At 39.7% G+C, this 14,637-nt stretch overlaps 1 protein-coding gene across 3 annotated transcripts in view; it reads left to right on the top strand.

Moving 5' to 3' along the window:
* The window catches only part of LOC122829350 (cytoplasmic phosphatidylinositol transfer protein 1-like), a 79,238-nt gene that overhangs the window by 32,165 nt on the left and 32,436 nt on the right, over positions 1-14,637 (top strand). The window contains exon 1 of one of the 3 annotated variants that reach the window (XM_044113826.1): positions 6,761-6,825. The exons of the other annotated variants lie outside the window; for them this stretch is intronic. The gene's annotated coding sequence lies outside the window, so the exon portion shown is untranslated. Of the gene's footprint in view, positions 1-6,760; positions 6,826-14,637 lie in introns of those variants that run through there. 3 annotated transcript variants of the gene reach the window in all.

Genomic DNA, 14,637 nt, shown 5'->3' with positions numbered 1-14,637 from the left:
TCTCTCGCGAATTTTACAAATGGCCTTCACAATGTTTTGATCGGTTGCTGGTCTGCAAATGTCCTCTCTCTGGAAAGGACTAGGGCTGGATGACACGGCTGGAAAGGCTGTCATGTTATGTGTCTCATATAAGTCAATATTGATAGTTATTGATCAGTTTTTTGTTTTGAATATCTGAAATGCATATAACCAGTGACGCCACCTTTCTTGTTACATCCACATTTTGTTATTATTTAAGAGGTTTTGAGGCACACTGATGAAACCTTAAACTGCCGCTGCACAAGTTACCTAGTTGTTGCTAGGTAACCACAAGTTACTCAACAGGTTGTTGCTAGGTAACCAAAAGTTACTCAACAGGTTGTTGCTACGTAACCACAAGTTACTCAGCAGGGTGTTGCTAGGTAACCAAAGAGTGAGTGAGTGAGATGATAAAATCCAACTTGTTTAGGGCTGTGAGAGGTTAGGTGACTAAAATATGTATTTTTTTCATAATGTAACATGGTTTGGGGTTGTTTAACAAGGTTGGAAAACTTTAAAGTTATTTCAATTATTTTAAATGCATAAAATTAGCATGAAATACGAGTAGACTGGCTTACGAGCTTGGTCACGGAACAAATTAAAGCTTTATCTGGAGGTTCTGTTGTATTCAGTTTTGCATTTATGTCTTGATTGAAGAAGATGATTCTGTGCCAACGGGTTAGCCAGCATTTTTCAAAGGGGCCATGGCCCCTACCTGCCCACCCTGTGGGGGCACCACTGCTAATATAACACTTTAGTTTCTTTTTTTTTATATTGGCTAAATGCAAATTTTTAAAATATAATATTTATTATATCTAAATCATGATTGGCTAAAACTGGCAGGTCCCGATTCACAAAAATCGTAAATTAGCCAAACAGTTCTTATTCGTACGCCTCTAGTTTCTATTCACGTAAAAATAAATGTTTGTCCCAGCAACATCTTTGCTTCATATGTTTTTAGATTTCGCACTCTACCAGGAGACAGTCAGTATTTCTTTAACATTAAAAACCTGCATGCGCGTGATTCGTGACAAGAAAACATTTACATAAATAAAACGAGTGTAACGAGCAGAGCCAGGCGAGCAACTTCCACTCGTTAAACTGCCGCCCAGCGCTCACAAGGGCTCACCTCTTCGTCAGAGTGAGCTGCTTTCTCAACCTGTCCCTCCGTCCACACGACACCTTTATGGACCCGGATTATTCACAGCTGCTCATGGCGATTGTTTATGTGAAAATGCCCAAGAATGAGTTTGTATCCAAGAGTCTACAGCTATGACTATAATTAGCCCTTGTGTTTTGGTTGCTGTGGCAACGCCACAAAAGTCCCAGTGACTGGGAGTTGTGTGTGCGTGGGCGTGTGCGTGTGTGTGACTTTGTCTTAACGAGTGTTCAGCAGCAATTCGACGGCACGGCCGCGTCTAGTTGACAGTGGAGACACTTTGGGTAAACACAACTCTGAGAAGCGCTGTTGGTGGATCAGCACACCGAAATCAGTTAATCACTCCGGATTTGCGCGAGTCTTTTAAGCGAACCACTTTGCTTTCATACAGAATAAACGCCTGATCCAAACACAGAATTTTATAGGGCTTAGTTGACCGTTTATGATGTGTGGCGCTCGAGCCAGAGTTTTCGGCAAGCTTTTACGGATAAGGGCAATTTGCACTTTGCTGTTTCTCTGTTGTCCCCGACTGGTGTTAACATAACACACATGACAGAGCGCTGGCATGACAGTTCAGTGTGGTTGGGTTGTACTTGGAGGCAGACTTGTTCCTCCCAGATGTCACTGCAGAGTATGCCGCTATTTACAAATGCTATCGAAGCTCTAAAGTTTAAGGCTGAAATTAGGTATGAAAAGAACATTTGCAAAAGTACAACATTGAAAGTTTAAGGGTGTATTCACACCAGCCGTCTTATGTCCAATTTAATCTAACTCTAGTCTGTTTGCCCGGTAAGTCTGGTTCGCTTGGGGAGGTGTGAATGTGCAACCGAACTCTGATGGGGACCGAAGAAAAAAAAAAAGAGAGAGAGAGAACTCTGGTCCGCCTAAAATCCTTGGTCCTCGGTTGACGTGAACTCTAAGTGCGGTTTCAATGCATATCTGAGTGCCAAGCGGACCTGAAACGGTTCCAATAGCAGGAAGTGTTGCGCAGTGCATTCTGGGTAAATACAACCCAAACAAACGTATGAGTTTAGTGCTAGCAGCACAAATGACTCCTGGTCTTTTGGAAAATACAACAGAGAAATCCTGCCACCGCTAAAATCTGATGCCGCTCTTCTTTTGTCAGTTGCACTTTAAGTTTTTCACAACCAATGCCAATTTAAAATGATTCCTTTTTAGCTGAAACTAATGTGTGCGTGCCATTCTTCATTAATAACCATTAGTGTGTGTAGAGTCGCATCACGCTGAACAGTAACATGATGATTGGCACTATTCATCAGCATATGCATTGAACTCACAAGTGCTGTTAGTCTGTAATGTAAAATTCATTTAAGGGGAGATTATGTGCATATTAATGTGTTTTTCCGACGACAAGGTCATATGCATGCTTCAAAAGCTCTTCTCGTACGGGTTATTTTTGAGAAATAAGATCAACAGAAAAAAAAAAAGACAATTTAATTACAGTTAGGTTAGATAGGTTGTTAAAATAAAACAAATTCAGGTGTTGAGACGGACAGAGAGGATGGAAATAAAGAGTTGGAGAGAGGCGGGGAGTGACGTCATCCTTAGCCTGCATTGATGAAGTGAAAGTTCACCTAGCCGGGCTAAAAATAGTTCTGTAAGTGGCCCTCCTGTTATCACCCTCACGCGCACCAATAGGGACTCGCATCAAAGCCGCATTCACGCGTCCTGACCTTTGTCCACTGTCTGGTTGCTCATGCAGTGTGAGCTGCGGACCTGAATGCGCGTAATTTCCATCTGCAGTATTATGTTCAGAACCATTAAGAACACAAACCCCGGGATTTTGCACAATGACGATGCAGCGTGTCGTAAACCGAGCCATTCAAAGATTTCGCATCGGTTCCCTCAGCATGCCTTGCTCTGCAACAACTGGGTGCAAAATTGTTGAAAATGCACACACAGAGAGAGAGAGAAAAGGACACATGAAAAGCCTTTAAGCCTCACAGCCCAATGTTGAATGTGTCAGCCATGGAAATTACTGAGCAAAATGGAGGCATAAAGGGATTTGTTTACTTTTGAAGTTTAAACGATGTTCCTGAGAAAGCAGCGGAAAATCAAACCATTTAAAGTCATCGGAATTTCAATTGGACTTTCTTATATTCCAAGTAAAGTTCAAATTCTAAAATACTTTACCAAAGGGAAAATTTAGATTGATCTCAAAATATCTTGCTCCGTGTTTTTTTTTAAAGTGGTTCCATTTTCATTTTCTTTTGTGAAAAAGTATTTACCTTTCACAATCAACAACGTCAACCTAATTTACTTCATGCGTCATTTAGTGAAGAACGTTTTATCAAAGTGACCATTCAGCCTGAGCATTGTTTTTGTTATTCCAAATTTGAAAATTTTCTTTAGATATGAAAATATGGGCTGAAATCAATATCCGATATAAATATTGCTGTTATGCTGCCAATATTTGCTGATGTTTTATATAGCGATGTCCTGATCTCACATTGCTATTGGAAATAAATCCAATATAAGCCTAAAAACGAGTATCAACTTAAAATCTGCATATAAAATCTCTTATGTAAATATGACACTAAAAGCCCTCCACTCCAGGATTTAGTCCTCACCAGCATTTCTACCACACTACAAAATAAGTAATAAAACTATGTTTGGTTTTTTGGAGCAAATCACCAAGGCTACGCTAAGTGTAATTTAATCAGATGTTCACATTAGACACAACTGTAATAAAAAGGAAGTAGAGCTTGCAAACTAGCATGAACTATAAATGTTAGAAGGTTTTGCTATCGGACAATCTGTAATTGTTCTTTCGTGTTTACATGCTGTCTGCCTATATAGAGAACAAAAGTGCAATTCTAGCGGAAACGGCTATTAGTCTTGTGAGGTAAATGTTTGCTACATCAAAACGTACTTGGCAAATGTTTTTATCAACTTTTTAGCCTGTAAACTGTTTGCCTCAAGTGAGTGCAAAAAACTTTGTGTGAAGATGAGGAGTTTTGCCATCTCAGAGGGACAAAAAGTTACCAATAAAGATTTTAACTCTGAAGCTAGCAGCCCTGAAGACCGACGGGTTAAGATTGTGAACTTGTTTGTATTGAAACAGGACTGGTGCTCGCTAGCCACTGTTTAGCTAGTTGTCTCTGTCTACCACTTCTTAAAATTTTGGCCTTTAAAAATGATGAAACAAGGAAGTTTGCTGTTTTGAGAAATTGAGCAACCAAGTTTTGTGAACTGCATGCATAGATGAAGGTAATACAAATACTTTCTAAAAGACGACAAGAGAAAGTAGGCTTTTAAAACGACTGTCGTAACGATGCTAGCCGTTAGCATTTTGTCAGCACAGAAAGTGTCTGTTAGAGATGGAAAGGCTTGTGATGACTGACGCACACAAACCCTTGTGCAGTTATGCACATTGACTTTTAGACAAACTAGTCAGAAGACAAAAAGAAATGCGTCAAAATAGTTGACAGAGTTTTGTTTTTTTTTTAACTCTGAGAAACCTGGTCTTGTGCAGTGACTCTGACCGTAGTCAGCTTAAATTCAGGGTGTCAAAATGAGTTTCCAGAAAATGCCAGACTGCTGATACAGAAATGACACAACAAGAAAAGGTTGTGATGAAGGATTTAAAAGAGCCGTAAGTGAAATGACAGGAGACGGATAAAACAATTATAAGCTGGAGAGGAAAGTGATTTTATGTTTGTTGTGACATGTCATGTGCGAATAAATGAAAGCACAATATAACCCTGAGTGCTCAAGAAGTCCCTTGGAGACGTTGGTTTTTCACCTCTTGTTGCTGCTCAACAATTTAACTGGATTTCTGGATGTGAACTGGAATAATTCTAAATTTATCTGATGTGTATACTACATTCGCAGATTTAAAATCATGCTTCCCACACACGTTTTGTATAACAAAAACCAAAACGAGTCAAGATCTAATTTTTCTTACCACTTGTTGCTGAGTTCTTCCAACTGCAATATGCCACAGTAGCATTACCATAGCATTTGACTGAAATACTTTTCATTTTATATTTTATTATGGTAAGCCAGCTGAACAGACACACAACCCCGCAATGCTCTGCTGAGGTTATGAACAGCGACTGCATGAATATTACTGAAAACATTGATTCCTTGCTTCCTACTTCAGGTTGAATTTCAGTAACTAAAAATGTCTCCCACTCCATGCATGAAGCAGAACTGGAGATTTCCTTCAGCGACATCCTTTGTGCACAAAAACTGTGATCACAGATCCTTCCTCCCAGCTGGTGTCAGAATTGCAGGTGTTTAATATTTACATCCCTACTGTTATTTGCACATTTCCATTTCTTAGTGTTTGTTAAAATATACTGTAAATGCATATTTTGTAATTAAAAAAATATATATATTCTACTCAGTGTCACATTTCTTTGGATCTATTTTTAGCAACTACTCAGTATTGTTTTTCTTAGGCTGTAAATGTACTCTTGTGGTGTCTTTTCTTTTTTCAATATGTACATCTATCTTTGTGTGAGTCTGTGATGGACAAAGGTTATTTCTATTCTGGCCAATTCAAGTATCGCGTGTGAACAGTGACCCAAATGAAAACTGAACAATGAAGAGGCTTCCTAAAGCACTTCTGTTATCCTGTTGCTTAAACGTGACCTGAAGCAACATGAAGGTTTGTCTCACCTGGTACCTGTTGAACTTTTTTTGTCCATGTTTGCTTCATTTTAAGACGAGTGCTTGGTTGGCATTTCTGCACATTTACACAGTTTGTGCCGGTGCATTAAAGTTCCCTGTGTGTGTGTGCGTGGGTGTGTGAGTGTGTGTGTGAAGGGCTTTCTCTCCGGTGGAACCGGCTAATGGCTTGTTTACATCCTCTCAAGTTTCGCGGGGATTTACAGTCCCTGTGTTGGCCAAAAGCAGAGAACAACCCTCTTTTTAGTCTTCTTACCTCTTTCTGGGTTTAGTTTTTTTTCTTTTGTACATCTTGAACATCCTTTCTTACATGGTGGCACATTAACTCCTCTTTTTTTTTATACCTTGTGTTTCTGGTCATTACTTTCATTGTGCTTGTGATTTTCTTGTTCCCCATCTTTTCTTGGCTCTGTGCTGGCTCTTTTATGTTTCTAAAAAGAAAAAAAAAACCCTGCCTATTTTCTATCCTGTTTGCTCTTCAGTGTGCTCAAGGCATTGTTTTCATTTCTCATTTTGTACTTTTTAAAAAATATACGTCATGTTTCTCTGTGATATCAACGATCAAGCACCATTACAAATTGGTATTAGTGGAGCCCTGACGAAAGTGTTTTTACGCTACTTTGCACTTTTATAATCCACAAAGTCAACAAAGCTTAAACTATAACCTGGCGTAATTATCGTTACTCCCTTACGTAAGGTTTTAATTAAAAATGCCATTAAAAATAGGGGTGGTGTCCCTTTGAGGATCTGGTTTTGAGCCGTTTACAGTGCCTCTGGTGATAAATTCAAGCAGTTTGCTGTTGTCCTTTGCAGACAAACAATTGTTCACCAAGTTAGGAAAATATGTGTTTTATTGGTGTTTTTGTTTGTAGCAAAAAAATTGAACTCCACAAATGATGATCCGGGTGGAACACGGTGCGCTACATAATAAAACATAACTTAACGAAGCTTCCAGGCAGAAACATTTTCCTCGAGGAATTTTGATCATTGAGGTACTCGAATCGTTTCAGCCCTTGTTATTATTTACTATCTTCAACAAATGTGGTATTGTAAGACTAAAGTAAATAACCCTTGCTGAATTTGGCAGCTAATTTAAGTAGACATGCTAACTATATATGTGGACTATCATGCCTGTTTTTTTTTTTTTTGCGATTTAGCTAGCTATCAGGACTATTAGCTTCTTTTGCTAGCTTGCACTCTGCTTCTTCACAGAGATAGGCTACCGGTCTGACCAGCTGTAGTCTCAAAGAGCACTACAATAGTATCAGCAATAGGTGGCGCTCTGTTCATTTCCAGACCAGAAGTGTCCACTTATGTTATTGTAAACAACTGGAAGAGAGAAGGAGAGATGGGTAAAGGAGAGAGAACGACAGGGCTCCATATAACCAGACAAAACATCGGTCACTATTGAGCTTTGAGTGTTTCTCTTTAATTTCTTTAAGGAAATTTGAAACTACAGAACTTTTGTTTTTTATTTTTTAGCAATTTTGAAACCGTAATCTTGGTTTACACGTTGATTTATTTTGACCTTCCCGTTGTGAACATTATCGCTCTCTCTTTTTTTTTTAGATGGAGTAATTTTAATCAAGTGCTTTTTAAAGTAAAACTTTGCCGACCAGTTGATCAATGTAGCGTTTGTTCGTATAAAGACTGCACTCCGCTGAGGTACTCTGTTTCTTACTGGTTGCTCATTTCTTTAAGACTTCTTGAATCTGTCCAGAAGCGCAATTTAAAAATTTTATTACAAAACGGACCCATAAGTAGAGTTGTCCCACAAGGTTAATAATAAAAACAACTTGGACCTAGAACAGACAAGAGAATGACACCAATTGAATACATATTTTCCAAGCCTAAATCCATTTTATAATATTACATAAAGAATAGGGTTTTGTTTTTTTCATGTGTGGGCAGAAATCATTGAAACTGTCACTACACCCATCCTGTGGCTCACACACTCAGACGACACACAGCATGGATCAGCCCTCACGGAAAAGACATTAGCATTAACAGGACACATTAACCATATGTTCCTCTGATCCCTTTCACCGCAAACGCTACATCCACACACACACACACACACACACACACACACTGCAGTGTCGTGTAAAAAGGCTGTGAATTGCGTTGCTCTTTTGTGACATGCCCGCGCTGCTGCAGCTCTTTGCTTCAATCTGCAATTCATAAACATCTAGCAGGATTTAAGGCTTTTTGACTCTCCTTCATGCGCTGCACCAAAAGCTCCTCTCAAGCCAGGAACGTGTGGCATCGTTATGGCAAATGGAAACACAGACCAAATTGTCTGTTACTCGATTCAATGCCTTTTTGTCTTCTGCTCCAGTGTCCAGTAATTGGCTACCTCTTTGGATTGTTCAGATTTCCACTGACGATGCGGAAGCGGTGGAAGCAGAGCGTTTCATTGGCCGCTTCGAGATGAAAACCGTGCCCTAAGCACATTACATTATAGCAATTTGCTTTGGAAGCAGTGATGATAACCGGGGGCCTTAGTTAGATTACACCCGTAAAAATAGCCATTTTCCAATCAGATGACACATTTGCCAGTCTGACGCTACGTGGCTCGTCGTTTTCCACAACTTGTCATGTTTGTCTTACTCGGGACTAAAATAGCGCTCCGTCCCCAGATTGTATCCTTATTTGCTGGTATAAAAGTGTGTCTGTGTGTTCTCAGAGCCTGTTTTTGTTCTGCGTTATGATATGATGAATAATAATAGGCAGGGGTGGCGTGTGACGCAAAACGTGCATCGGGTTTGTATGCCTCAGCTGGCAGGAATTGAGCAAGACACGTGTGAGAGAAGGACAAATCTTTAATTTGTTTTGTTTAATGGTCAAGGCGACAAACAAAACAACAACTGAAACAAGTTTGAATAACATAATTTATTAAGTAGCTTATTCAAATATAGGACCTTAGTTTTGGGTTCAGTGTTACTGGAAAGTTAGAGGTGATCATTGTTTTTCACTCAGTTCTTATTTTGTAATTGGTTACAGTAATTCTTTATATGTTTAATTATGGAAATAATAAACAGAATAAGGAAAGTTTTGAACTTGATGAAGGTTGGCATCTCATCTAGACTAATGTACCTGTATATTTACTTACTTTTTTTTGGTCTTTTTATTAGATTTTTTTTAATTCAAGAAATTAATCCTATTAGACAACTTGTCAGGCTTGTCAGAGTGGAACAAGAAGCTTGAGAATACAAGCAAAATGCAGAGATCGGTGCACATTTCATTTTCACACACACAACTGCAGAGTGTGCTTATGGTATTCCTATACGGGAATACAGGAATATAAAAATGCTCAGATTTTGACCTTAAGATGCGTAGGAAATGTTGGACCGCCAGAAAGTACAGGAAACTGCTGGGACCTTTCCTTTTCCCGGTCCGTCACTATCATTGTCATCTTGCTCATTTGGCTGTTTTGCCTCCATCAGCACATCCTCTAATCACACCTGAAGTCCACCTATTGACTGCGAGGCCCACAAAGAAAACCTTTTCTTATCTGTGGTGAGCAGCCTGCGTACCGGCTCCTACTCCATCAAATAGAGCAAGGCAAGGAGATGTATGTGCATGGCGGCATGTTAGCATTGCCAATGATGGGTAATGAAGATGAAGTAATAGACCCATATCTGTACCAGTATTATGAATTACATTAGATTGTGTGTGCAGATAATAGAAAGTATCCAACGTGGTGTTTGTTGCATATAGGGGTAAATTGTTTCACGTATTTCCAATGCATGTATATCTCTGCTGACTACAAGAAAAAATAACTGCTGGGATGAAAAAGGATGATTTGTCAAAAGAAAAGCTGCTCTTAATCCTCTGTTCCCTGTTCCTTGTTCATTCAACTAACACTGCACACCCATTCAAAGCTGCACTCCCGCTCTGCATTTGTCAGCCAGCTGTAACCTGTCTAATGATCTAATGTCTAAAGTCTTCTATCATTGCTAAAGGGCTGAACGTTCGCCAGGGTGAAAAGAAGAAGCGATGAGCTGTAAAAACTAACAATAATCCAGCACTTGTTCTTCACATATTTATTTTACTCATTTGGAAGTGCCAACATCTGACAGTTTATCTCCACAAGCTATTTAGAAACAAATGCTTTACTTTTTTAACATAGCTACTGGTTTACTTTTGACAGAATGTTCAAATTGCATAACATAACCCTGACTAGCATAGCACACCACCACTAGCATAGCACAACATAACAAAACTAGCATAGCACAACACCACACCGCTAGGATAGCACAACACCACTAACATAGCACGACATAACAAAACTAGCATAGCACAACACCACTAGCATAGCACGACATAACAAAACTAGCATAGCACAACACCACTAGCATAGCACGACATAACAAAACTAGCATAGCACAACACCACTAGCATAGCACGACATAACAAAACTAGCATAGCACAACACCACTAGCATAGCACGACATAACAAAACTAGCATAGCACAACACCACACCGCTAGCATAGCACAACACCACTAACATAGCACGACATAACAAAACTAGCATAGCACAACACCACTAGCATAGCACGACATAACAAAACTAGCATAGCACAACACCACTAGCATAGCACGACATAACAAAACTAGCATAGCACAACACCACTAGCATAGCACGACATAACAAAACTAGCATAGCACAACACCACACCGCTAGCACGACATAACAAAACTAGCATAGCACAACACCACTAGCATAGCACGACATAACAAAACTAGCATAGCACAACACCACACCGCTAGCATAGCACGACATAACAAAACTAGCATAGCACGACATAACAAAACTAGCATAGCACAACACCACACCGCTTGCATAGCACAACACCACTAACATAGCACGACATAACAAAACTAGCATAGCACAACACCACTAGCATAGCACGACATAACAAAACTAGCATAGCACAACACCACTAGCATAGTACGACATAACAAAACTAGCATAGCACAACACCACTAGCATAGCACGACATAACAAAACTAGCATAGCACAACACCACTAGCATAGCACAACATAACAAAACTAGCATAGCACAACACCACTAGCATAGCACAACATAACAAAACTAGCATAGCACACCACTAGAATAGCACAACACGATGACACTAGCATAGCATAACACCACACCACTAGCATGTTACAACATAGCACAACATAACAAAACTAGCATAGTACAACACCACTACTATGCCACAACATAACACAAAATAAAACTAGCATAGCATAACATAATACCACTAGCACATCACTACATAATACAAAACTAGCATAGCACAACACCACTATCATAGCATGGCATAACATAGCAACACATTACCTGCGATTCCAGTATATGGCCACAAAGAATCTATGTAAATGTTCATGTACATAAATTAAGCTTTTTGCCTTATCACTCTCAGTACCCATCACTTCACCCCTGCTTTCTAACTTGTCTTTGCAGTTACTTTTTTTCTTTTTTGGTAGCTTAGACGTATAATGACAGCAGGGTAAACTTTAGCCCATTTTAGCTACTATTCTCTTCGGACAGAAAGAAGAAATCTTTCACCAAGTTGAGCCCACACTCACAGAGAGCTTACATTTTCTCAAAATATGAACCCGTTTATGGTTTTAACCTCAGCTCTGTCTATTCCAGCCTTTCAACCAGAAATTAATCAGCGAGGATCAGATGCGTCCCGTTAGGTGGAAAGGTTTTTCTTCTCAGTTGCTCTTAGAAGTTCTCAGACACAGCCAAGCAGAAAATAGGCTCTCTGTTTTGGCTGCAGTGGAGCTCCCAGTGGGCTTTAATGTAGCCCGCTTTAAGTGGAACACAGTGATTATCAGAGCTGTTAGCACGACTATTACCTCACACAGATATTTAAATAACAGAGGTTTGCTGACGAGACAGCCCAGAGAGAAAAGTCTCGGCTGTGTGACAGGCAGCTATGTCTGCTGGTTGACTGTCATAAGATCCCCTCCCTGACGTTGGCGACCGTTCGGTTTTGAGCGATGGAAAAACTGTTAATGAAATTATTTAAACTAATAATGCAAGCTTTATAGAAATGAGCCGTCTCATACTAATGTATCATTTGCCTAGAAAATTAGATTCAATGAACCATTTCTTAGAGAACATCCATCTAGAAAGGCGAACTGGTCCATCTTACTTGATTAATATGGACCACCATCTGTGTGGTTACAGAGCGTGGTTTTAGTTTTTCTGTTGTTTTACTTTGGCAGAAACGATGAACTCTTCAACAATCAGATGAAAAAACCAGCTTTATGACTTGTCTGTAAAATACAGAGAGGGACGGTGTAATGATCAAGTCGAGGCTAATTTAATAAAACTTGCTGATTACTGAGGTGAGATCTTCACTGCAGGATTTACATTCAGTTCACAATCTTTGAATTTAGTGATTTATTTGCAATTGAAACGGGGTGTTTACATACAGTAAGCACTTTTTTTTCTTAGTGTCTGAAAGGGAAAGTCAAACTAACTCAGCCAAGATATCAGTAAGATATGAAACAGTAATGCACAAGTAGGCTAATAAATACTGCTAAATACCAGTTGTATCCGTCATAATTGGTGGTAACCGTAAAGGAGATTCGTAATGTCGCTTGAGCCTTTATTTGTGATTTGACAGAAGGTCAACTGATGAATCGTTAAATCCAAATCAAATTCTCTTCCTTAATATATCACACTCATCATTTTACCAATTAGGTAAACAGATTAGGTTTGAAAATCCAGTTAGCTCTACATGGCTATGCTTTCCATTTTATTTCCCTCTGCTCCCAAAAATATTGGTTTTGTGCATTTCATAACTCTACGCTTAAACATAAATGGCGCAGGTTTAATTTATCAATCCTGAGCGACTTGTCAATTCTTTCTTTGTTCCCGTTTTGCTAAAAGCTTTATTGGCAGCTGGTCTCGGTTTTGCAAAGTTGGAAAAACTTTCTGGAGTTCTTGACTTAAAGGGCAAGTAAAGTCATTATTTCTTCCACGAACAATCTTGACTTAAAAAAAGCAACAAGGGAGATCATCTGTTACTGGAAAGAAATTTGTTCCCCTTCCTCCTCGATCCGTTCTTGCCTGTTTTGTTTAATTTATTGCTTTCATTCACTTCAGCTCCCTCTCTACTCTGGGAACACAGCGATGTGCATCTCTCTAATCACACCGTTTCTCTCCATTTCTCAGTTTCTCCTGCCTGATTGTCTGTTTTCTACTTAAGAAAGCTTCGAGCCTCTGTTCTTATTTTTTTTCCTTCCTTCACCTCCCCTACTCTGTTTTTTTTTCTTCTAGATTTTTCTTTCCTATCCGATTAGTAACGCTTTAAAAAGGTAAACAGTCTTAGAGGGTCGTTGGGTTTTCTTTCTTTTTTTTTTGTACTACTTAAACTTATCCACCCAAGACCAATGGAAAGTCTCTTGGCACTTTTACCAACACGTACCTAATGTCATTTTGACGGCTTTAGTGGAAAACGAAATGCTTTAATTGCGTTTTTCAAGTTGAGCCAAAATAAGCTGAATATAGACGCTGGTTGATATCGGTTAGATCAGTGGTTTTCGGTCGCAAGGCGCCTGGGGGTCATGGGAAGACGAAGAAGAAGAAAAAAAGTTATACATGAAATTATTTTATTAAATAAAAATAATTAAAATATTCCTGTCTGGGTATAACTGCATTATGAAAATCATTCACATAAAGCTTACAAATAATATTTTTAAATAATGCATCTCTTTCCTTTTTTTTTTCTTTTTTGCATCTCTTTCTAATTGGTTGGCATAGCCATGACCATGACGCACTCGTAAACAAACCTGACTAGCTTGCGCCGACATTAGCTTCGTGAAAATAATAGTGCTAAACAGATAGGAGGCAAACAGTTAACATGGACAAGTTTTTGAAAAGAAAAAGACCTGGCGAAGACCCCACCAATCCACAAACATCTGATCAAACACAGAGGAGCTGCAACTGACCAAAAAAGTTGAGGAAGTATGAAAAGGACTATATTAACTATGGATTTACAGTCACACACAAAAATGGACAGGAGTGCCCTAAATGTGTGCTATGCCTCGAAATTCTTTCAAACGAGTGCTTAAAACCGTCCAAACTTAAACGGCATTTACAACAGAAACATCCAGCGCAGGCTGAAAAGTCAGTGGAATATTTCAAACGCAAGGAGGAACAAATAACGAAGCAGACGACAACATTTGTGCAGCAAGCTAACGTCCCCGAGAGAGCACTGAGAGCATCCTATGCGGCATCGTACCACATAGCTCGGGCAAAGAGGCCCCACACCGACGGAGAAGATTTCTTACTTCCAGCATGCAAAGACATGGTTCGGGAAATGCTTGGTGAGGACGCGGCAAAGAAAATGGATGCTATACCACTTTCGGACAACACGGTGTGTAGGCGAATAAGTGACATGGCAGGGGACGTTTCTAATCAACTTTTGGACCAGGTACGAGCAAGTGACTATTTCGCATTGCAACTGGACGAAAGCACTGATGTGGCTAATGCCGCGCAGCTGCTCGTCTACGTTAGGTACCTTCAAGGAGAAAAGTTTGCAGAGGAAATACTGTTCTCCAAAGCGCTTGAACGTAGGGCCACGGGGAGGGAGATTTTTGGTGTCTTGGACGATTATATGAGGACAAATAGACTTGATTGGTCCCGTTGTGTTGGAGTATGTTCGGATGGGGCTGCAGCTATGACAGGGAGACACAGCGGAGTGACTGCGCTAATAAAACAGAAAGCCCCACACGTCATTTTCACACACTGTATGCTCCATCGCGAAGCCCTTG

The sequence above is a fragment of the Gambusia affinis genome, linkage group LG04 (genome assembly GCF_019740435.1).
Source record: "Gambusia affinis linkage group LG04, SWU_Gaff_1.0, whole genome shotgun sequence".
Taxonomy (NCBI): domain Eukaryota; kingdom Metazoa; phylum Chordata; class Actinopteri; order Cyprinodontiformes; family Poeciliidae; genus Gambusia; species Gambusia affinis.
This window is presented reverse-complemented; position numbering and strand designations above follow the sequence as displayed.